The following is a 24623-nucleotide window of genomic DNA, read 5'->3' on the forward strand; positions in this document are numbered from 1 at the left end:
GAATGATGTGGGGGACCTGGACAGCAATTCTAGACATCCAGGCCAGATTCTCAGCTGGTAGAAATGGGTGCAAGACAATGGAGCTATGCCAAGTTCATGCCTGCTAGGTACTTGCCCCAGTACGTCTGAGGGCTGTACACAGGATGTACTTTGTGAGTAAGTTTTCAGAACCGGGCCTCTGTCTGAGCCTGGACCTATGTTCAAGCTGTTCCTATACACCTGAGCCACTTGTAACATATTCTTACTTTCTCTTTTTGACAAGATGGATCAAACTCAAAAGCCTATTATTATTTCTTTCTTTTAGCCTGGCCATGGCTTGAGATGCAAATCATTACAAGAAAGTTTCCGTTCGCTTCCAACCCTCATTATGAGCATTGATTTCTTGCCAATGCCTGAAAAAGTAGATTTATGTTTCAAAGTGCAGCATGCTAATGGCAGCGTCAGGACCTCGTTCCATCATTTAAGTGGCAACGTTCAGAGTCTTTCCTATTGATCCCAAGAGAAAGAGTCCAGCGACCTTACTATGCCAAGTCCTCTCTTAGAAGATGCCAGCAGCCCAACCCAGATCAGAGTCATCATGCTGGGTACTGCATAGATATAAAAGAGACGCTCCCTGAAGAACTTAAAGTTTAGAAATCTAAAGGAAAATAAGTAAGAAAACCCAGGAGTGATGTGGGCAAGGTCTCACCATAAGTCAGTAGCAGAGGTAGGATTTGAATTCAGATCTTCTGATCCCTGGGTCCAATGTGACAGGGGAATATCTCTTGAGGCCATGTCTTGTGCTGGCCTGCCTACCTGTCTCTATGGGGCAGTCCATACTATCTTGCCTGCCACGACTTTACCGTTCCAATAAATGGGTGATAAATGCAGGGAGACTGCCCATTACATCCAGAAAGCCACAGCACTTCTTTTTTGGCCTCAAGGACAGGGAGTTGTTATGCTGTGCCATGAGAAAGCCAACCAAGTCATGACATAAGACTTGCAAACCCAATCTGCACCCTTCCTGACCCAGGCAAGAGCTGTTAACAGCTGGTGCCACCCTTGGCTGGAAGAGCCAAAACATGTCATTTAGAGAGTTTCACTTCCTCCTCCGGGCATGCAGCCACCCAGCTGACACAGAGTAGCCCCGCACTGGGCACACCAGCTCTCGCCAAGAACCACTTGCAGTTAAATCTCCCATTCCTGAGTAAACTTAAAGAGAAGCTAGCCAAAAGCTGACGACAAACTCAACCAGAAGCTCATATACTCTTGACCCAGTGCAGTCTGGAATCAAGCCAGGACATGGAACAGAAACTATTTTATTGGTACCAATGCATGGCCTCATCCTGTCACCGGATAGCACTTGATATCTATTCTTATCTTCCTGAGCCTCTCTGCAGCATTTGAGAGCATTGACCATAAGATGCCTGTCTCACTTGAGTCCCTCACATGCACGAGTAGTGATGGGAAGCTGCCCCTGGGACATCCAGCAAGGATCAAGCCTTTTTGGTCCTTTCCAATATCCACATGCATCCACCAAGTGCAATGGTCAGATGACACGGGCTCAAGTGCCAATAGCATGCAGATGGCACAGAGCTCTACCTCTCCTTCACCACATATGTCCACAATACTATCCACAGTGGCCCATGGCTTGGGTGAGTTGAGCTCATGGATGAACAACTGGCTGAGGTTAAACCCGCGGGGGAAAGGGGGCAGAGGAAAGATTTGGAAGAGTTTGCAGCTGTTGCGTGGCCTCTATGCAATAAAGGCAAGTGGCCACGAGTGATCAGTCCAGTCAGCAGCGAAGCAGGGGTTCCTCCCAGATGCTAAGCTTTCACATAGGCCCCAGACTGTACAGCTAGCCGAGGAGCAGTCTGGCCGCCAGCCAAATGGATATCCAGATGCTTATGACTCCTTCAAATGGCCATTCTGGCAGCTGAAAAAAGCCAGATCAGAGTTGCTCCATCTGCATCCTGCTTTCTCTGGAAACCTCTCTAGGCCCCAATCCTCTCTAGCACCTTTCCACCATCTGGGGAAATCCTTATGCTAAGCAAACTCCAAGGGGGCTGGCTGAAGCCATCACCTGCGGTGCTGACCCTTCAGGCCCCGTGTGCTCTAGGAAAGATTATCCAGCCTCTGATAGCAGAGGGAGGAAACCACCAGGCATCCTGAAGGACGCAGCAGTCTGGCCCACCTTCGGGAAGCTGGATACAGTGCCTGCAACCTCACGTGATGCTGCCAGGGGTCCAGCCGTCCTCTTCTTAGTAGGGCCGTTGGAGAAACGATGGCATCCGGGATCCAGCAGTAGGTCCGCTCTGCCAGCTCCATGGGCACCTTGCCAGGCAATTCGAGACCAAGGCACGGCATGGACGCATCCTTGTTGATGCCAATGGATGGGTTTTTTCTCCAGGTGCGGCCCCTCTACATTTCTCTGCGTTCCTCGTGAGACAGTGGGCGACATTCAGCTGGATTCATTTATTCCTGCAGAACAGATTCCCGAGAGCTGTACTGCACAGCTGCTCCTCATCACTCAGACCTCAGTCGGATGGACGCAGACTCCTTCCTTATTCCTCTGTAGCTGCTCCTGGACTCTGTTCAGAGAGGCTGTGAACTCCCACAGCCTCATGTTCCACCAGCACGTAGGTGGCATCCCGCGGCAGGTCTCCTCTCCTACCACCACTGATGCTGCCCTTGCTTACATAGTCCCAACAGCTGGATGGAAATCGGCAGGGAGGTGGAGAGCAGCTGGGGCAAGCTCTGCCCATGTCATCTATGCAGGAAGCTGGGAAATGCCTAGAGGAGCTTGCAAATGATCAGACCTTGCCAAGGTGTAAAGGCGTCAGACCCCAGGCTGTCATAGCGGTGCCTGGAGATGTTTCGTCTCATGGATGTGCAGATGGACACCATAATAAAACAGACCTTTCTCCAGGTCTGCCTGGCCTGGAAGACTCTGCCTTTCCTTTTCAGAGGAGGAGCCTGCCCGTGGTCCCCACAGCCTTCTTCTGGACCTGCAAATCCTGCTTGGGAGAGAAAATGGATGCACTGCAGCATCAAAGCCCAGGGCTCGTGCCTTGTGCCTTGGCTTCGTGATCCCAGCTGGCTCCTCATTCACTCAGGAAAAGAGCTCAAAGCGTTGGTCCAAATGTCCTAGACCCTTCGACTTGACAGCATTCACGACTCCACCGCCCCCCTGTGCTGCTGCACCCCATAAGCAGGACACAGTTGGAGAGACCCCGAACACGCCTTGTGGCAGCTGGGGGCAGAGGGTGGTTGTCTGTGGTGGTGGCCACCTACAAAATCCTTCACTGGATCCAACTGCGTCAAGCCCCAGTGTGACAGCATTCAGAGGGAAGCACGGAGGACACGCGTTTCCCATTGTCTGCCTTTTTTCCTAGGACTGATGCCCATAAATGAAATAAATACACTTAAAAAGATTCTTGAACATCGCAACTCCTACACAGCACAACTCAGTCCGCCAGCCGGAGAAAGCACCCTTTGTTCTGGGCTCGCTGCTCTCTGCAAGCGTGTTTGGTGCTGGGAACGGGACCGGGGCTTCGGCAGTCCCATGGATGGAGGAAATGAAGCCTGCGTGTACTTTACTAAAGCCAGCAGTGACACGTTGGGAATAGGAGTCCACTATTACCACTTTGTACCCTCTAAATACTGCAGTCAGCATGTGCACAACCCCTGCCCGAGGCAGGATCATACCTATCCAACCACCCCATACAAATCTATCACCTAACCTCTTAGTAAAACTACCCTCCATCCCTGACAACACACCCAGACCTGCCACAGGGAACCACGGCAGCCAGCGTCCTGCTTGCACAAAAGATGGTTAATATGCATTCAAGAGAGCCCAGGAAGAGGGCCACGTCCCCTGCTAGAGGAAGGCAAAACCCCCCACAGTCCGTAACGATCTGTCCCGGGGTGAAATTCCTTCCTGATCCCAAGCATGGCAATCAGTCTGACCCTGCCTGGAGGGGCAAGGCCCTCCAGCCAGCAGCCTCCGGGTTTAATCCCCAGCAGGAGCACTGGCACCATCCCCAGGCTTGGCTGCAGCCTCCTGGTTGGGAAGCAAGGCCTGCCTTCCTCGAGCAACCCTTGGCAGCAGCTCCGAGGAGCTTCTCATGGGCACGACAGGGTGCTTAGCACTCCTGTAACCCCTGGTGTATAAGCCGCGCGAGGCAAAGCAGCGTTGGCAAGGAAGCTCGGGGCACTTCAGATGGCTTGAGACGATGGGGAGCGACCCTGGCACGAAGAAGGAAGGACACTGCTGGCCCCATGCAAGACTGGTGGAAGAACAGGATCAGACCCCATACAAAACAGGATCAGTGCAATTAATGTGACAGCGCTGAGAACGGGAGTTTCCCAGCATGCTCCGCGGTTGGTCCTGAGCCTTTTCATCTCCCTCACCTTGTTCCCTGCCCGCTTCCAACAGCAAACCTGGGAGCTCTGCTACTCGCGTGTTAAGCCCTCTGCCTTTACTGTACGTGTGGGGCTCACAAGCAAAACTGTGGATCACTGGCCCACTCGCTAAAGGATGGAGCCAGGCCCTGGGCACCCTGGACCTGCCACTGACTCTACTGGTAATCACAGACCAGTCGCTTAGCCTTTCTGTGCCTCGGTTTCCCCACCCATAAGAAGAGAACAACGCTGACATGGCAGGATCATTGCCAAGGAGCGACAAAGTGCTCCGAGATCCTCCAGTGGCAGGTGTGCCAAGAGGCGACCGTGTTGTTGCTGCAGCAGGAACTCACCCCCAGGCCCAGGATGCATTTCCAGCAGCCAACACAACTGCCTCCAGCAGCCAAGAAAATAAAACCAATTGCATTAAAAGCCACTGAGCACAGAGGGGCTCTTCATCGCTAAACTGTACTATGCGGGGAAGCTTCAGGCGCAGCCCTCCTGTCTTCGGGCACGGCATCCTAGTTTGTGCAGTACCCCAAATCTTTCTTGTTGCAGCGAGGGTTGGGGAACAGCAAGATGTGGACTTGCCTAGAGGGTCTTTCCCACCAACATCACAGCACAGGGCAGGGGGCCTTGCTGCCGGCACTCGCACACTCAGCCAAGGCTGACAGCCTTCGGCAGGGCTTCCGCTAGGGGCTTCTGCCAGGGTTAGCATGTGCTAGTGCCACGCTGCTGCCACGGTGCCCTGCCCGCCGGGTGCTGCCATTCATTATCTTGGTGCAAGTCCAGGCCTGCAGCTCCCAAGGGATTTGTCTGTCCGATACAAAGGCCATGGGAAATAGCTCCATTGTCAGGCGTAACAAGACCCCGGCTAAGCCGCCTGCCCGCCCGCCCTGTTGTTATAATTAGAAGGAATCCCTGTATAACCCCTTCTCCACCTCCCGATAGGCAACGGATACCTGCTCACGTGGGAAATGGCCATGGCAGAGCTGCATCACGAGCGGGCTGCCATGTTGAGTGTTCAAATCGCTTTTCTGACAGGGTCACACGTGCCAGGGATATGGCATGTGAGCTACGCCAAAAGGTCCCTCTGTCTGAGCTGCACAGATAGGATCTGGGCGTCATCTGCCTACAGCTCCAATCGCACTAACAACGAGAGCCTCCTCGAACAAAACCAGTAGGATCCCTATACAAATGGGAGGGGGTCCCATCGGAAAGATACCCCCGGAGAGTTTCATGGAGACAAAAACTTTGGGGAGAAACCCCCCTATAGAGTCAGCTCTAAAACAGCAGCACCAAAAAGTGGAGCGAGATAATTAGCACATTGTTTAAAACCTTGTAGAAATCGTATTGTTCCCTCTTCCCAGCTGCAGGGCTTTCCCCACCCAGCAGAACAGTGCAAAACAAGTCTTCATTACCATAAAACATGGAAAATGGGGGGCCGAATTCAGCTAAATTTTACAGGTTTGATGACGAAAGATCCTCCAGCCAACACCTCCCCGGAAGGCTGCAGCTTGCCACGATTTGATATTATTTTTTCACACCAAATCAACAAGGCAGAAGCCCCCAGAGTTTGCCCCCCTGGACAGTCTGCCAGGACTTCCGACCATCACCTGGAAACGCTTATGAGCCGAAACGATCGTCTTGCACTGGGCACAACGCAGACAGATGCTGCGAGATGCAATCCACCCTCCCAAGGCGCACACAGGCGCAGAGCTCGGCGACGGCCCATCCAGCCTGGTTGCCAGTGACGGCGGCTGCGCAGCTCCTGAGCAAACAGGAACGATAGTGAAATGCTACTGGAGACCTGTGAGCCGGGCAGGGCTGGAGAGGAGACCGGCAAATTTATTCTCCCCTCTGATCTAGGAAGAGGAGGACACGCTGGCACACTGCCGCCAGCAAAGCTCCCTTCTCTGCATGCAGTGACACAAAGACCTGAATAGGAAGAGCCAGACACTACTCTCCAGCCAAGGCGGTGCTCAGCACAAGCCTGATCAAAGGCCGGGGGGAGCCTGGCTCAGTACAGATTCCTTGGGTAGCTAGAGCAGATTTGGGGCTGCTCTAAAGGACCCCTGGCTGCCCACGATCAGCGGGCTGCACAGATGTCCTGGACTTGCCCCCAGCCATGCGGGCAGATGCCACAGGGCCTGCGACTGGCGCAGTGCCACCGGGCCATTCACCTGTGGAAAGCAGCTGCTCAAGAGGCAAAACCCATTGAAGGCCACTGGTTTTTCCCCCCCTACAAGCAGCCGGGGCAGACTGGAAAGCAGTTTTAGTCTGGCCTGACCTATGAGGATGTCAGCTGGCACAGACCAGGGAGCCAGGTTGCATTCGCCCCAGAGGGAAGGGAAATCATCCACCTCTGCAGCTATTTCAGCTTCCTTGTCCATTTATGGAGATAACGATACTGCTGCTTTCCCACGTGGGCAACACCCTCAGGGGTTTCCTGTGCGTGCAGCACAGTCGCGTTATCTGTGCATCTCCATGCCACCCTGGGGGAAGCACCTGCCTTGAGCAAAAGAGGGGGCCTAAGGGAGAACAGAGACAAGAAGAAGTTCATCCCCGCAGATGGGCACGCCAACAAGACTTACCCCATTTCATCCCACGGCAGGCAGCCTTGCTGCATTTACCACGGCGTAAGCTCCCACCCCAGGGCGCTGTGCACCTGTACCCCAAGTTCTCCTTACGCCTCCGCTGCTTCCAACACCCGAGCGCTGCAGCTGGATTCGCTCTGCCTGCGCTTTGGCCCGTCGAACACCAAGGAGGAACAGACCGTCCTTGGAACGACCGCAGATGACTGAGGATGCACTATTCAGCTCCCCAGGGAATCTCAGCCATGGGAATTATTACCCACGTGCCCTGGGATTAAACCAGGCCTGCGGGATATCTCGAGCCTCCCGCTGCGCTGCAAAGCGGTGGATGCATTCCAGCTCTGCCAACCCCACACACGAAAAGCAAGAACCCGGCACACAGTCATAGAGAAGTTGGGTGGGACGGGACCTCCAGAGCTCATCTAGTCCAACCCCCTGCCCACGGGCTTAAATATGAGGAGATGGAAGATGTAAAATGTGAAAGGTCCTTTCCCTCTGCCTGTTTTCAGCCTTGCAGGGGGAGGGAGAGTAACTTTAACTGAAAGCCGAGATGTTTCACCGCATCCCCGACTCCAGGACCTGAGGCTTTAAGAAAAAACCACCAAGCATTGTAAGAGCTGATAACCCAGCAGTTTCCTCCCCAGCAAGGTCACTAATCACATCTTCTCCTGCTCTTGGCCCACAGCCAGCCTGTATTGCTCCAAAGCTTGCCATGCATCGCCGTCTCTTCCTTGTCAGCTGAAAAGCAAAGGCAATGCGATTGTGCCCCAAAATGTAACCGGTTAGATCCAGATCTATGGAGAATCCACCCGGGGCTTCCCTCCCAGCGCTGTCTCAGACGCAGAGGAAGAAAGATGGTGCCAAGCAGATCAAGATGGGAAGGGAAGCCCTGATCCAGCACTTTTATTTGAGCGAGCGATGCTGGCGACACTGGTGTCACCACCCAGCGGAGAGACGGGTAGCTGGAGGGATAGGCAGGGGTGAGGAGTTGCTGGAGGGGGTGCTTGCGGGGTGATGTTGTCCACCTCTCTGGTGGATGGAAGACTACACAGGCTCTTGTACTGCTAGACTAGATGTCTTGTCCATTCACGGGGAAATTCAGAAGTGTGGCCAAAATCATCCAGCTAAAAACAGGAGCGAGGGATGCGTATCCCACAACACGAACGGCCACACGTGGGTTTATTTTCAAACTGCTACTGCACCGCGAATACGCATGCTACATCCCACATTCACTTTCAAGGTCAGTACCTACACTACAGCTTGCAGAGAGATGCATACATATTTGCATACATCTAAATGTAGACATATTTAAATTGCTGCATGTATTTTGCCTAAGCAGGTATTTTCAATATTTGCATAAGACTAAATATGCAAAACGCCTTTGGGGCTGGTATAAAGGTTGCGATATCAGGCCCAGGTTTTGGCCCAATTATGATCCCACCCCTGGTCCACTGCAGACCTGGAAGTTCAAGGTCTATAATCAGCAGCATTTACATTGACAGACAGTGCTTCCTACACCTTCAAGCCAAGGGCCAAATCCTGTTCTCAAGGAAAGCCCTTGAAGCAGGCTCGGGGCCCGAATCCGGTGGTGCAGGGAATTCATCAGGGAAGCCAAAAGCTTGCCCGTGTCTATCCCAACCGTGCAGCTGGTACCGTAAAAAGCATCACCCACAAGGATTCTTGCCTCGCACCTCTCCTGGACCATCACAGCAACCACGTCACCGCAACACTACCGGGGACTGGACCAGCTCACGGCATGCAGGAAAGAGAGGAGGAACTCAAGCACCAGACAGTGCTTAAAATTCACAGACTAGGCCAGCACATAGGACGTGTGCTGGAAACCTCCGTTAAAAGCCTTTCCTACGTGGGCCTGAGCTGGTCGATTCTCTTCGTGACATCCATCCTGCATCGAACCAGCCGCAAAACAAGGAATTAAGGTCGCCATGCCAGGGCACTCGGTAAACCCACTCTGCCTCCCGGCTTGGGGCGGTCGCTAAGTCAGCACAAAATGCTCACGTCGCCCTTTGCACAGATGGAGATGGCGTGGTGACCTCCTGGGCGAGAGACAACCCGACCCCGGGCGCACGGGGCCAGGTGGGTACACGTCAATCCTATTTAGCAAGCGCCCAGGACTGGGCACCTCTAGGGACAAGAGCACAAGCCACGCAATGATGCACTCTTCAACGTGCTCCAAAGAGGCCCAGGCCTGCAGCCCTAATGATGATCGAGACATTAAGCCTCCGAAAGGGGAAAGAACAGCTCAGAGCTGGGGGGTTTTTCCAAGACTGCAGTCAATGAGAATGACCTTGGGTGACCTCCAAATACCCTAGCACAGATACACTGCTCCCCTCCCCGCACCAAGGGAATTATTTTGCCAAGCAGAGCAGAGAATTATGACTTTGTTTTCCACTAATCTCCTGCGCGTTTCATGAAAAGCTCGATGAAAGGTTTCTTTCTTGCCAGCCCTGCTTCTGCAGGAGCCTCGGGTTGCTCTGGCCAGGTGTGCGGTGGGCAGGAACAAAGGCCTTGTGATTCAATAGCTGCCTGGCTCGAGCCAGCCGCTGCAGATGGCTCCTGCTGGCATCGATGGGACGTCAGATTATTTTCAGCACAAGGCGAGCGACAATTCGGCAATGGCCCGGCAGACGGAGGAGGGTCGGTGCTAACCACCTGGAAAGGCCCGACAGCATCCCCGAGGCTCGAGCAATGCCGCAAGGTGCTATTGGAAATGACCGGCTACATCCAATCCAAGCCCCGTGCCCGTGCGCTAATGAGGCCGCTCGTTATAGGACACAGCTATGGGTTAAATGCGCGTAGCTGAGAGAGGATCATTATGCTGATGCCTTGGCAATATCACTTGACAGCAACAGCCTAGACGAGGTTTATATTTGAGGAAAAACAGCCCAGTAACCTTGGGAACTGTAGGCGCAATTAAATGCAGACACCAAGGACAGGCATTTACCTGCCGGCGCTCATCCATCAGAGTTAGAGGCCGAGGAACAACCTTGAGTCCCTCCAGAGCCGTGCCCATTCACTGTGGGCACCGAACGAGAGGCTGGAACCATTCCCCTTGCAAAATAACCCTCTGGGCCCACTCCTTTCCTCTCCCCGGCCCGGCCGTAACCACAGCCCTTTTCTATTTGTTTGACTTGGGTGGCTTCATTTTCTGTTGCGGCTCGCTCTCCCGGCTATGAAAAACAGGAGGCTGCAGAAAAATGCATCGCTCTCCGTGTGCTGCGGCTTGGGACGGGGAAGCTCCCAGCCTTTGGGTCTCTGGGATGTCGATCAGATGCACCTGCCCAAATCCCCACAGAGCCCAAGTCGTGGCCGGCTCACGGTCCCTGCCGTCCGTGCGAGTCGCTCGGTCCACACCCTGCGCGCGTGGTCACTGTGCGCGGTGCCGCCCAGCTGCGGGGACCCTTGTGCGCTTCTGGGCTCCCTCTCGGCACTGCTGGAGGGTCTTCCCTGTGCTGGGAAGACCCCCGGGGCATTTTCCCCTGGTGGAGAAAGAAGACAAGGACCTCGGGGGAGTTTTCTAGCCGAGCTCACTCTGCACCAGACAGGGGCAGCTGCCGAATCTCATTCGTCTTTCAAGAACGAATGCCATTCTTTTTTAATTCCTCGACGCCAGCCCTGGCTTCTCGTTCACACGCTCGGGTTTCACATGACGTAACGACGACAGGTAAAGCGATCCCCATCCCAGAAAAAGCCTCGTTTGAAAGACGCCAGCCGACCCCTCGTCCCCACATTAGCGCCTTGTAAATCAAGCATCAGCTGGTACGCGACGGGCGCTCCAAAGTCAGCACGGCGCGGACGGCGCGAGCCAGCGCTGCCGAGCCCCGTTCGCGGTTTTGCCCGGGTTTTCAGAGAAAGCTAAATCGATGGCATTCAGTGGGGATGGAGAGCACCTCAATCGATATAGGCCTCGGCAGTAGGAGCGTAGATGGTGGCGTTATGTTTAGGGAAGACAGCCTATGGCACGGGCGTTTTGATGAGCACACCCTCTGATCCTGCTCCAGGCCGGAGAATGGATGCAGGACCAGGCATGCATCTTTGTCTGACAAGTTGACTGGGAAATACGATGCCTCCTGATGGGAGAAGGAACATGCAAGCTCATCAGGCTCGTTTCACGCAGGAGTGGAAGCACAAGGAGGACCACAAGGACGTTGGCCCTCATCCAGCAGGGGTGACAGGGCAGGAGACTATACACTCTGGTCCACAGAGGTTTGACATACGCATTTATGGAGATGGAGAATAAGGGCAGGTGAAACGGCACTGGAGCCCGAATACATTGATCAGCCAGCCTCAACCCGCCTCCAACCAAAGCCAAGACTAGCTTAGGATCTGGCCAACAATTGGGCTGGATCCAGAACAAAACCTGTGATCTTGGACCCTGCTGGTATCTAAATGCTTCTACAGAAGAGGTCTAGAGTCGTTCTGCGACACGCCAGCCCCTCTCCAGGTGGGCCCAAGCTAAAGGCTGACCGCAGCGTGCTGCAATGAAAAGCCATTAAAGCAATTTCTCACCAAAAAGACCCATTTTTAGCGCTCTTGCAGGAAGACTGATTAGTCCCATATTTGCACTTTGACAGCCAGCACTTGTAAACCTGCGAGGCTCCTACATTTAATTGCTAATCATTTCCCCTTTAGCTGACTTTGAACTCCCTGCACGGATAAAGGCTCCTTTTATAAACTCAATATCAGAAACAGGAGTATGCAAGAACAGCAAATCCAATTATATTTTGTAACCTTTCAGCGTGATTAGAAAATAAAAACGGCTTTATTTTCAAAACCTTTCAATGGGCCAAGTTTTCCTGTGGCAACTTCCTCAGGATGGTATATAAGGAGCTAGCTGCGGGCACGGCGCCAGCCTAACAGCTATAGTCACTGCGGTATCTAGCAAATGCCAATGCAAACTGTTAACGCACCAGCCTGCTGCAATCCGACTGCCCCGCGACCGACTCCTAACGAAACGTGGCGTTAATACTTTTTTCCGCTGAAAGCCCAACGTCTCCAGGAAACGAGGGGAGAAACAACTCCCGCACAGCCACAGCTGGGAAGATAAGGCTTGCATCCGGATCCCCTTCCCTCCCTGCCCACTTTCCCAGACCGTTTGCATCTTAAATATTTCTGAAGTCAACTCTTTCTCTCCACGATTTCCTGGTTCATCCCTGGGCCCACATAGGAGGGTGGAAGTCTGCCACCCTGAATGATTGAAGACCGAGGCCTTAGAAAAAGCACGAGGTTGCTTTCCATGTGGAAAATTCTCAGCCAGATCCTGGCTTTCCTTCATTCCTGACACAATGGGTTTTTTTCCCTTGCTAAGGAAGACTGCACCAGCAGTCACCAGCAGCTTGCTTATCTGAAGGGCAAGGACTTGATTAAACAAGACTAGTCCTTGCATTTTGGGAATCTCAACGCACTTTACAACCATTAGCAAAGCAAACCTATGACACTCCTGTCCGATAAACCAGACCCAGCATCCTCCAGGGCAGGGGTGGCCAGTCTTGTTGGCCGCTGTGTCATAAGTGGCTTATCCCCCTGCCAGGACTCCGGCGTCGCACCCCAGCACAGGAAAAAAACCACAGCTGTAATCCTTGTTGTTCCTCTGGCATCATGTTCAGAGCTGGCCTCAAGCGATGCACAGGGGAAGCGTAATTGTAGTGCCCGGGCATAAGTGCCAGTGGTGCTGGAAAACTCCCTGCCCATGCATGGGTAGCATGGTTTGATCTCCTGGCGCTTACCAATCAATGACAAGCAGAGATCACTCTTGTGACAGTAGTAGTAAATTGGCAACAGATGAAAACCACGTGGAGCACAGATTAGACCCGAGGCTCCTGGCTCTTCCCGTGTCCGCACTCCCTGCAGCCAACCCTTGGCCACAGCTTTGGCCCATCGGCTTCTCGGTTTTCAGTCCTACGCTTAACCCACTATATCTGCGCCCACACAGTCTCCCAAGGGCTCAGATTTTCTCCGCTTTTCATCAGCAATCATAAGATCATAGAAAAAAAAATAAGAGTTGGAAGGAACCTCTGGAGGTCACATCTAGTCCAAGCCCCTGCTCAAAGGGGGACCATCCCCAGCTCTCCAAGCCTTTGTTCACCCGGGTCTTAAAAACCTTTAAGTACGTTACGTGTGCAGGAGACCGGGTGTAGCTGAAGATGGTGTTGGTCTGGTGCAGGAGCCTGTTTGGGGATATGTAGCATCACCGCATGAGAACAACCCCCTGCTTGTAGCCTCACAACAGCAGGAACCGATTTTGGGCAGTTGTGGCGACACAGCAAACAGACCAGCCCCATCATCCTCTTCCAATGAGCCTTCTTCCTTGTCCTGGGGGGGTGCTGCGATGAGCTGGGTAGCTTCCAGGTCCCACCTCATTCAGCGGGTAGGGAAACAGTGGCAGGGTGGGCTAAGAGGCATGCCCAGGGTTATGGAGGTGGGAAGGCAAGGCTATCTGTTGACAGCACATTCCTCAAATGAATGATGAGACCAGCCATCTCCTCTCCAGCCCCGTTACCATAAAAAAAAACCTCAGCTGTTAACAGATTCCTGACCTTTACAAAGTCACAATTCTCAGGGTTTTAATCAGGGGCCTTTCAATCTTTGATGGGCAACTCCAAGCCTCAGCTCCTGAGAGCAAGCGACTTGATGGGGATCTCAGCTCCCAGTTTTTTTCTTTAAAGCAAGGCAGGACGTGCGACTAGACCACACCATGAAAGCCCCAGAAAAACGAAGAAAATGAACCCAAAAGGCCATTCGTTGTTACCAGCTCACAATTTTAAGTTCATTTGTGGGGTCTGGCCCAGGTCTCAGTAATCAGCAGGTCCTTAGGTTACTAAAGCTGAAGAGGATGGCGTGGTGTTGGCTCGTCCGCGTGGAGGGGGATTACATCGCGTTTTCCAGCAGCTTGGAGAAGGAAACCAGACACTTCAGCTTAGAGTTAGCTCCATGCCCTAGCTCCCATGTTTTTCTGTGCATCCAGAACGCCGAAAAAGATTCAATTCAACCCTACAACGAAGGCACTCGCTGCTCTTCTCGACAGCACTGGACTCCATCAAGTTCAATCTTCCCAAGGAGACTGGGCGCACACCTTGCTGGGGTTATTTGACCCCAGCAGTCTTTTCTTTCCTGCCCAGAGCAGGGGGGCTGGGCCCGATGAGCTCGCGAGGTCCCTTCCAGCCTAAACTTCTACGAATCTGTAAGTGCACGGTTCAGAAACGGAGGAAGCTAGCTCCGAGACGCGGCTGTTCCAACATCAACCTGCTTGTTCCTTCCCTGGATCATCTAAACTGAACGGGCTGCGAGTGAGTATCTATCTGGTCCTGTTCGGGTGGCACTGGGTTCACGCAGGAGCGTGGCTTGGAGGGATGGTGGGCAGGGCAAGCAGAGGACAACCCGGGGACATTGTCTGCACCGTGCCCGACTGCCCTCTCGCTCCTGCTCCGTGCACACTAGAAACATCGCACCCGAGCAGATCCAAGGCTGAAAGCAGCACCGAGGCCCCTCGAGGAAGTGGGTCCTGCCCCTAAGGCATGGGTGGGGATGGCTTGGCTGCGTGGGGGCACCCCCATCTCCATGCCCTGGGACGTTCCCACAACGAACAAATAGCCGGTGCGTTATCAGCCAGGCGCTGCTGCCTTCACAACAGTCTGGTGCGCTTGCGAGACGGAAAGAAAACAGCTCCGGCGACCACTCCCTGATAACCCGCAATGCAGACTGGCCTCCGCAGCCAAGTTTCTATCAGCGTTTCCTTGCCTGGGACTATTCCGATCCTTCCCGGAGCTGGCGAGTTTGCAGTGGGGAAGGACACCGGGCTGACAAGAAGCAGACGGCTTTGTGCCGGGAAGGCTCAGTCATCTTGGCACCGCTGGGCACACGCGCACCCGGCGGTCCATTACGCCAGCCCGTTATCGCAGGGTGGCGTTGCCTCCTGGTTTGGGGGCTCAGCGGAGAGCAACTGAGCTGGGATTTGAGACCTGCTCAGCTAAGTAGCAACAGAGCCCCCAGAGAGAGGCAGAAAGGCGTTTCAGCTCCCCGTGGTCTTAATAGGACTTCACCCGGGAGTACTGTGAATGAACTGAAGTATTTCTGCCGGGCCCATGCATGCAGGCATCCTTCCCTGCAGGGAACACAGACAACCCACAATTGCCAGCATGGAGACAAGACGCAGCGGTCCGCAGCACCGCTGCAGGCACTTTCTCTCAGCAGCTCTGCAAACCCTGGATCAGCAAGGTTAGGGAGAGGCAAAGGGCGAGACGGGGACACGGGGGGCTAAGAGACGTGCCAAGGTCACATTAACGAGTCCGTGGCAGAGGATGAAACAGGCTCTAGATCTCCCGAGTCTCAGTCCAACATTTCTACCAGTGGCCAATGCCCTGTAGCGAGCAGCCAGGGGTTTTCCAGCCTGCAGCAAGACGCCCCATCCCGTGACCCCGACCGCAGGCCGAGCCTGGGAGGCATTAGAGGGGGAGTGTCCGAGGAAGCCCCTCACACCCGTGGCAGGGCTGCTGGGGCAGCAACGTGGGGGGAGGCGGGGTGCTTCAGTCCTGCAAAGGGCTGCGGTTAGAAACTGTGCCATGTTTCACACCGGATGAAGCCGGCGTTCGGCAACGGGACTGCACGGCTTTCGGGGCACAGGGCAGAGATGGAAGGTCTCTGTAAGGATGCCAGACGTTTGAGACCAAGTCCCACTCCTGCCAAAGGCCGGCCCCGCCTCACCCCAGTGTAACCGGGCGCCTGGTCCTGCAGGCTGGGGGGTCCCAGGCAGCTGGACACGATGCAGGTCACAACACCCCCTTGCGTGCTGTGGGCCATAGCATGCTTTAAATCGCACGTGCCCTGTGGGCCACTTGGCTAGGACAGGGACTTGCCTAGATCTGGCCTCTCGAGCCCCAGCACCCACCTCACAGAGGGGTGAGGAGGCTTTACTGGGATGGGAAGGGGCTGTGTTACTAAAGCCACTTGCACAGCGGGGTCCTGAGCCCTTACCTGGCTTCCAGGAGCTGGTAATAGCTACAAAGAATAAAGATGCAAAGCTGGGAGGCGAGGGCTCCATCACAAGCCTCTCGCGTGGCCCTAGCAAGTCACTGAAGTGCTCCGTGCCTCAGTTTCCCCATGGAGGAGACCACATCTTCTCAGAGCACCCCGGGAGGGACAGCTCCGGACGGGTGCAGGGAGCCCCGAGGCGAAAGACGGAGCGGGACTGGGTCGCTGTGAACCGGCATCTGGCCGGTCTGACTGCTGACAAGCCAGATAGAAACAGAGGGGCTTTCTTTATCCGGCACAATGATAACGCCCTGGGAGAGCCCCCGAAAGACAGAGCACCCTCACAGAGCTCGAGTGAAAGGCGAGGCTCCTGCCCCAACCTCCCCGCGGGCGCCCAACTCCATGCCAACAGCACGGCCGAAGCCCATTTCGGGGACCATCAGCATGCAGGAGCCTCGCTCGCTGCTGTCGCCCTAGTCTGGCTAAGCCGGCTGGCCGTCTGGCCGCCTTTTCAGTCCCTTCCCCACGTTCACGTATGACTTCACTTGCAAGGCTGATGTCATGGGATGGCCTAACACTGCCTTATTATGTCGCTAACAAGGGAGCGAGGTGGCCGGTTGGCTCCCAAAGAGCGCGGTTTGGGGGGGAGACGACAGCACAAAGCTTTGCCTCCTTCCCAGAGAGCAGCTCCCTTCCCCTCTGCCCCCCTTCTCCCCCGGCTTAAAGACCCATGGCAGCTCTTTGTTGGCTGAGCTTTGTTTCTCCATCTGGATTCAAGCAGAGCAGATAGCAAAAGGAAGTCTTTGGTAATGCGAGGCAGGGGACTGGGACCATGCCTTCAGCTCCGGCCAAGACCCACCAGCTATTTTTCTCCATTTCCAGGGCAAAGCTACTTCCCACTGGGTTTTTTTCTCTTCTCCTCCCCGTGATGGAATAAACCTGGCTCTGAAAAAGGAAGAAAATGGGGAAATGGAGCTTCCTGCTCCTATTCCTTCCTTCAGATCTGCCTTGCAAGACCAGAGGACCCCAGGCGCTTGATGCTTGCCTCAGTTGTGTTGGACTGGGGTTTACCCCTGAGCCTGCACACTGTGTATTTTTGGCTAGACACTCAGTGGTATTTTTTTCCCCCCCGCCACACCCAGGTTTAAAAAGGTTGAAGAGCTCCATAACCCCCCAAGTCCTTGCTGCAATAACCCAGCAAGGGCTGCCGGCAAACGCAGCATCGGGTTTAACGAGGAGCCGTCGCCTCTTACACCGAGTGCTCCCACGCCTGGGAGACAGCGAGACATCGCATTTCCTTCCTGACGCTCCCATCCCTGGTGCCGACTCATTTCCCCTACTGGCAAAGCCCCGGTTTTTCCCCAGCGTGTGTTCAGACTCTCCGAGGCAGATCCCCGGGAGCGATCCAGAACCAACCTCTGGATCCAGCGCCGCCAAGATCCACGGAAACTCTGACCCGGGCCCGAATTCAGCAGCTGGCCCCAGTCGAGGCATCAAAACCCAGAACTTGAGCCAACCCTGGAGGATGTTTGGAACCAAATTTGGATCTGGACTTTGCAGCATGAGCCTGCTTTCGCTGTGAATCACTTGCTCCCTGTGTCTAGATACTGCTGGACTCCACGTTGCTCTGCTCCATTGCCCACGGTTACTCAAGGTGCCATATGGATGGGTCTTATAGCCAACGTAGGTACCATACAGGCAAGTGCTATGCTTGTTAGAGATAGGAAGGTTTAATATCAGCAGTGACGAAGTTCAAAAAGCATCAGATAGTCTCACGTTCAGGTCACTTGGAAGAAGGGAAATCGTTTCTGGTCAATGGCATGCATAAGAAAACCCTCCTCTCGCGCATAAGAAAGTTGCTGGCAAACGAGCTTGCTAAGACATCCCAGTTTAGAGGAGATCGCATCTATCTTGCCAGAGTAATTTGTATTCTCAAGCCATCGCCGTCTGCAAGAGTGACACCAGTTACTAGGCAGTCAGCTCTCTTCCGCCGCAACGTTTATTGTCCAGAAAGCCAAATAAATGCAAAGCAGCCCATGCAAAATGACTGCCCTGCTAATTGCTGGAGGAGAGAGCATGAGAAGGCGGCCCAGCAGGACTGCTTGGAGCTGGTGCCCAGGGGCTGAAGGAAACCAAGCAGTATTTGGGAAGTCAGAGACCCGGTCGCAGCCTGAGCTCCAGGTGCCCAGGTGTGTGAATGCAGCATGATCTGATACAGGGGTGTAGGTTGTAGCCGTGTTGGTCTAAGGACACAGGCAGACAAGGTTCCTTGGGTGAATTTGATACCTTTTATTAGACCAACCCAAATAGTTGGAGAATAGTTATTAAGCATGATCTGCTATGCCCTCAGGGCTGTAGTACCCAGAGGAGATAAGCCGGAGAGCAAGCCTGAGCTGTGAGCTTCCCGACTTGTGTTTAGTCCAACGTTCAGAGCTTTTTCCTTCCCCAGCTTAAGCCTGCGCAAGGAAAGCACATGTGAACAGGAAACAGCACCAGCCTCACAGGTGCGTGAAGGCCACCACCGATCCACCTCGACTTTCCCTGCAGCATCCCACCCACCGCGATGGGCCGCATTTCCTCATTTACAACGCACCCCCAAACAAAACGCATGCCTTGTTTCAGAAGGCACAATGTAGGAGGAAAGGATTTTTTCAGTGTCACGGCTGAATTTGACAGGGAGAAAGTCCTCCTGGAAACGCGGTGTGTCCATTAAGTGCAGCATCCCGGGAGACAGTCTAGGCACACAAGGCCAAGCCCCAGACCCTTGCAAGGGCAGTAGCAGTTTACATAAAGAACTACTTACAGTGAAGCGGTAAGTACCTATAAATAAACCCTTGTTTCCACATCACAAGCCTCATCAGGATGCTACCAGCGGCTCACGTGCTGCTTCAGGCCCAAGTTGCAGTGCTCAGACAATAGCTACGGCTGCGAGAGGGTTATCACGGGACTCCATCCCTGCAGCTTGCTGAGCCAGACGCAAGCAGCAGCCACCTTGGTAGCTGCATGGCACGCACAGTGTCTTCAGGTGTGCTTCTCCAGTGAAGAAGACACCTTCCTTGCTCCATGCGGGCACCCTGATTTTGGGGAACTGATTTTTGGGGGCCGGGTGCATGTTGTGTGAGAGAAATTATGATATTTGCTGCTGTCTCTTGTGCACGACAGTAAGTGGGTGCACTACCCAAGGTGGAACCGGCACAGCAGGGCTTGGTCCAGCCTGCTTTTCAGGCACAAAAACTGGAGGCTTCACTTACAAGGGGTCTGGCGAGGGGTGGTTTTTACGTGTGGGCACTGAATAGTACTGAGCACCAAACTAGGCTAAAGACAGGCCAGCAGGCAGCCAGGTAAACACGGCCTCAGGAGAGGGCACACCAGGCCCTCGCACACCGAATCAGCCGACCGACTCCAAGGGAGAGAAAGCAGGTCTCACTTCTTGCTCAGTCCCTGTCCCTTTTATCTGCTTTGTTAGCACAGGAGATTGCAAGCAAGCGCCTGCAGCTGATCTCCTTAGGCTGCATTGCTGCTGCCCCGGTTTGTGGGTGAAGGGGAGGGCGACACCACCCTGGGCTTGCGGCTTCAGATGGGGAAGGGCAGGGAGACTGAGAAGGAAGGAGGCTCCGTTCCCTAGTAAGCAATGAAGAAAGCAGACGGGCGCACGCAGGAGGCTCAGCCAAAGTGACTCTCGCACCAGAGCGGGGTCAGGGCTTCCCAGAGGCAGCACCATCTACCATGAGCAGATCCAGGATTTCGTCAAGGAGGGGTGGGCGCAGCAACGGGCACTGCAGGGATGGCTGCACCCCCGCTCTCAGCCTCTCCCCACAACCAGATGCCATCCCGCGAGCGGCACTGTGAGCCTCCCCTCGTCCCTTCCCCTCCGCTGCCTCCGTCTCTGCTACCTCCAGCTGCCTTGGGGGCAGGGGAGCTCCACTGCTGGTCCCGATTTGGGGACTTGAAAAAGTCCCCGGCTGATGCTCCCATGACAGGGAGTGAAACGGGGGTGCTGCTGTGCCGCCACACCCCGTCTGGATCCGTCCCTGCCATGTGCAGCCTGGGGCAGGATTTAGGAGCCCCGTGTCCCATGCCTGCTGCAGACTCGCAAGGTGAAGCTAAAGTCCCCTCCCTTACCACCATCCCTTTCATTTGCCTGGGAGCCGTTCGGGGCAGGGGCGCTCTCCTACACGTGCTTGAGCAGCAGCCAGCACAACGGTGCCCGTCGATGCCGTGTAACGACACGGTCTATGGTCACAAAACAGAGCTGGTTTCATTGCTTTCCCCCTCTCCCTCCTCACTGCAAAGTCTCCAGCTGCCCCTCCACAACCAGGCTGCTGGTTTCCCATCCCAGAAACTGAAGTGCGCGCGGTCAGCACGGAGACAGCTGCATTTCTGTTGTCCCTTTGCCATGCAAGATGAATAGAAAACCATATTCAGCAGCTCGAGACAGGAGGGGTCACGTATGGCAGCGAAAAGCTCACAAGCAACAGTTGCTGTGCCTCGCGCAGCTAGGATGGGAGGCACGGCAGCTGCTCCATGGGCCGAGCAAGCCTGAAGCGAGCACAAGCAGCGATGAAACACCAGCAAAATGTTGTGGCGACGGGGATTTTTCCAAAGCTGAAGCTCCCTGCGAGCCTGTGTAAAAGGAGGACTGCAGCTCCCCTGGCAGACACAGCATCTGCCAAAAGCTCTGGACCCACAAGCATTTATTTAAAGTCTAAACACTCCCCCGTGCAAGTGGCAGGATGGGATCTGCAGATGCTGGAGAAAGCGAGCCCTATATCGCCCGAAGCCAGACAGACCAGGGGGTCCCTCACCCCCAGCTGCAGCACCACATGTTCTCCAGGCACTGCTAACCCCGACCACCACCGCCGACTGGATGGCAACAGGAGGACCACCCTGCCTCCCGCTCCAGTGCAAGGGGGGGAAAAAATTGGCTGCGAGGAGTCCAACGACTGCAGCACAAAGCATCCGTGCTGGTGCACCCAGCGGGCTCACGGCTGAGGCTGCCCCCCGAGATACCAGGCTGTGGAGACCTGCCCACTAGGACATGGGCCGGGCCCACCTCTCACCCTACATGGGTAATGAGTGGCAGCAAGCTGGTGATATTTTAAGTCACTATGAATCCGAGCTGACAATCTCAGTATCTCAGGCTGGGTTGGGGCCTAACCTCAGTGAGCAGCGGAAGCTCAAATCAAGTCTCCTCTCCAAGTCAAACCATGATACTTAGCTATTAGGATAGCAAAGTGCTGTGTATGTCCCAAAATCTGATAGCAAGAGAGGGCAAATAGCATTATCCTCACTGTAGAGGGGGAAAACACTGAGGTCTTGGAGAGATAAAGGGAGGTGCCTAAGGTGATGCAGTACATCAGTGGCAGAGGCAGGGATAGAGCCCAGGCCTCCTGATAACGCCCCCCCCAGCACGACAGACATAGATAGCTGCCTTAAGAACATGCCAGCTCTCCGAGATCGCTGACTGAGCTCCAGTAATCATTAAAATAATGCACAGCCCTGGCCCATTAAAGCAAGAACGGGCCCGCCCAAGCCTCTGTAATGAGCACCACGCCGAAAGCAAACCAGAAGCAAACCACATAACACAACCCCCTGCAAAAAAAAAATCTTTCATGAGTATCTAACATGACTTGTCACCAGAAACCTTCCTGCAGCTCAGAGGAAGATGACAATTTGGGGACAATTAGCAATTTCCCCCTGGCTTGATTAGAAGCAGAATCAAGGCAGTGGGATCCACCAGCCGCAGACTTTGAAAGCTGAGCTTCCCATCAAATGACAAAGAGAAACAGGATCGGGCCCTAATCTATGAGCCTTTTTAAAAGGCCATGTCCTCTGATTTATATTCTACTACCAAAAAACACAAAGGAAATTAATTTTTTTTTTTAACATAACAAGCTAACTTTAAAAGGACAGGAAATTTGTGTTTCTGGCTGCCAGTCTGTCCTCAGCTCACCCTGCTGTGAGCACACGGATAGTTCGGCACATATGGTATTGCTGACTGCACCAAGAGCCCTGCCTACTAGGTAGACGCAAAGGGGGTTGAATATGGGCATTCAACTCGCAGCTGAATTTTCATTGATTTTTGTTGGTTTAAAGTCAAGTGCTTGAGCCAGGCCCTTTATTTGCAGTAACATGCTAGGACAGTTCCCATCAGCAGGGCAGGTTGGGAAGTTTTGTGTCCGCTGATTTCTAACATAGCCTGTTTTTATTAAACCTTTGTGCAGTTATTTGCCTTACGTTCACAAAACAAAATTCAGAAGAGGTTTAATAAATGCATACCCTTCGCCCTTGCACAAACACCAGGAGGCTGCTGCTGCAGCTGCCTTCTGGGAAGCAGTGCTTAGACACAATTCCCCACTCCAAATTTTTACCTTGTTTGCTGCTTTCATTTCCCTTCCTTTTTAGTACGGAGAATATTCATGTAATCAGCTGCCCACGGTCTCTTGCTCGGTCTCCCAGCTTTGAATTCATCAGTGGTTAGCGTCTAGCTCCTGGTGGTTTTGGTGCTGCTTCTTGTGGGAAGGATGAGGGCCTAAACAATCAGTTGATTCAGGTGTGCAATGAGAGTATCGGCTAGAGACGCAACCCCCGATCTATGATGCTGTCTGCTTTGTTATACCGAACTATCCACATAGGCACATGTGCATATAATCACATTCGGTGCTAATTAATGGCAATGTTCCTAAACAAAATAATAATAATAATAGAAGCCCAACTAGCGCTTTCAAAAGGGGACAGAAGTAGGTACGTTTCTCCAAGGGGTGGCAGAGCATATAATTGGTTAAATATGTTGCTAGAAACCCAAGATAGGATTTTAGTTCAGGCTTGGATTTGCAACCGGTCTGCAGCCGGTGTCAGGGTTTCCAAAGAGCTCAGCTCCCATTCAGGGATCTGAATAAGGGCCAGCACTTCTAGCTGGCTCCGAGTCCCCCAGCGATCCCGGCACAGTTGCTGGCTCCTGAGCCCTGTATCTGAACACATGGGCTCACAGGAGTGGAGCCACAAACCTCAGCAACGGGCATGGACCAAGAGGGTCTACCCAGCTACAAGTGGGGGGCAGCGAGCAGGCACCAGCTGCTCTGTTACCCGAGCTAAACCACTCTGGGGCTGTTTCATTCAGGGATGCACAGCCCCCCTTTCGCTTCCACATGCTATAGGGTAGAGCTGGCTCATAGCACAGAGCAACAGAGGTATGGCACCGTCAGTCTGCCTTCCCCTTCTTCACCCTTTTAAATCAGCCCCTTAGCTATGCCGAAACCACAGCCACCACTACTGTGACTGCAACTCGTATCACTATACCTAAGCTAGTTAAACCCTCAAGTTCTGCCACTGTTTGCAGTGTGTCCACAATACAGCTTCTCAGGTCAGCTTTGCAGGCCACAAGTCACTGTCCCTACACTGCTACCGGTACCCAGTCAACTGAGCTAGCTCGGACAGTCTGCACCAGCTTCACAGAGAGCAGGCTTCGTTTCCTATGAGTCACGGTCTGATCTCAGAGAGGCCAGAGCGAATCTGAAAGAAATTATTGGACTTTCATGGAGCTCTCTTTGATTTACCCCAGCTGAAAAAATCAGAATCCAGCCCCTACATTAGAGCTAGGACAGCTCAGGCCCGTGGCCCTGGTCCTGCTCACCGCTTCATAAGCGTGCAAGAAATCTGGTTGCCGGATTGTGCTCTCGCAGCGAAGGATGCCAAACAGGATGGCTCTCTGCTTCCAATGAGGCAGCTATTAATCTATTGCAAAATAGTCAACATGTTTTTGTACTCTTTGTGCAAGAGAGAGAAAGATTAAAGTATGAAAGAAGTCTGGTCATGTGTACAAAGAGCCAAGTGCCTTCTGGAGTCGTCAAGTATAATTACCTTGCTTTTTAAAGCTGGAGCCCTCTGCCAGCCTTACCCGTTTCCTTTGGCTTCCCGGGCACTACTGATACTGCCAGCTCCAGCATCTGTGAGCGACAGTCAGTGAAGAGCATTACCTGCTTTTGCAGAGACGCAGCTGAAGCTCATCCAACCTTGATCACAACAGATATCACTTTTACAACCTGGAATTGCAGGCAGGAAAAGCATTTGAGGGCTGGAAAAGGAAATTATCAAGTGTAATCTAAAAGGATTGCAAGGAATACATCCCCAAAGGGTCCGAGCTCTTTTTCTCTCTTACGAGGTAGGTCCTGCTCTTAGGACGGGGGGCGAGAAGCAGGACAGCTTGATTCCAGCTGTAAACCAGGCAGCCCTTTCGTTCTGACGGCTCTCGCTCGCTCTCGTACGCTGGGACTCTTCAGTCCCTTGTATTTTGTTTAAGCCCTATGAGCTGCAAAGCAGTTGTACTTTAAGGAAGTTAGTTCCTGGCAAGCAATCTGAGAAATGAAAGTTAACAAAACAGTAGGAGATTAAGCAATTTGTCCTTTTTTCAGATCTAGCATTTCCCTTCTACCTGATCCATGTATCTTGTGCCCAACTATGCAAGCAGAGCGGTGCCCAGAGTTTCTGCGGGTTTTTTTTAGCTTTGTTAACCATGTGTAGCTCCTTTAAGTTTATTCATCGCACAGATTTTATAGGGGGAGCGTGCTCGAGGAATATGGGAACCGCTTCAGCAAGGAAGAGCAAACCTCTGACCATGCGCTACAGCAATAGGATATGCTAGCATGGTCAGTGCTTTCCTGA

The 24623-nt window shown here is 53.6% G+C and overlaps 1 long non-coding RNA gene across 1 annotated transcript in view; it reads right to left on the minus strand.

Annotated features, from left to right (window-relative positions):
• Nucleotides 1-24128, minus strand: part of LOC102368347 — a 47662-nt gene extending 23534 nt beyond the window's left edge. The window contains exons 1-2 of the long non-coding RNA XR_323394.2: nt 23823-24128; nt 22334-22494 (exon numbers count right to left, since the gene is read on the minus strand). This is a non-coding gene — a long non-coding RNA (uncharacterized LOC102368347). The remainder of the gene's footprint in view (nt 1-22333; nt 22495-23822) is intronic.
• Nucleotides 24129-24623: the final 495 nt, after the last annotated feature.

The sequence above is a fragment of the Alligator sinensis genome, unplaced genomic scaffold, assembly GCF_000455745.1.
Source record: "Alligator sinensis unplaced genomic scaffold, ASM45574v1 scaffold210_2, whole genome shotgun sequence".
In the NCBI taxonomy this organism is placed as follows: Eukaryota; Metazoa; Chordata; order Crocodylia; family Alligatoridae; genus Alligator; species Alligator sinensis.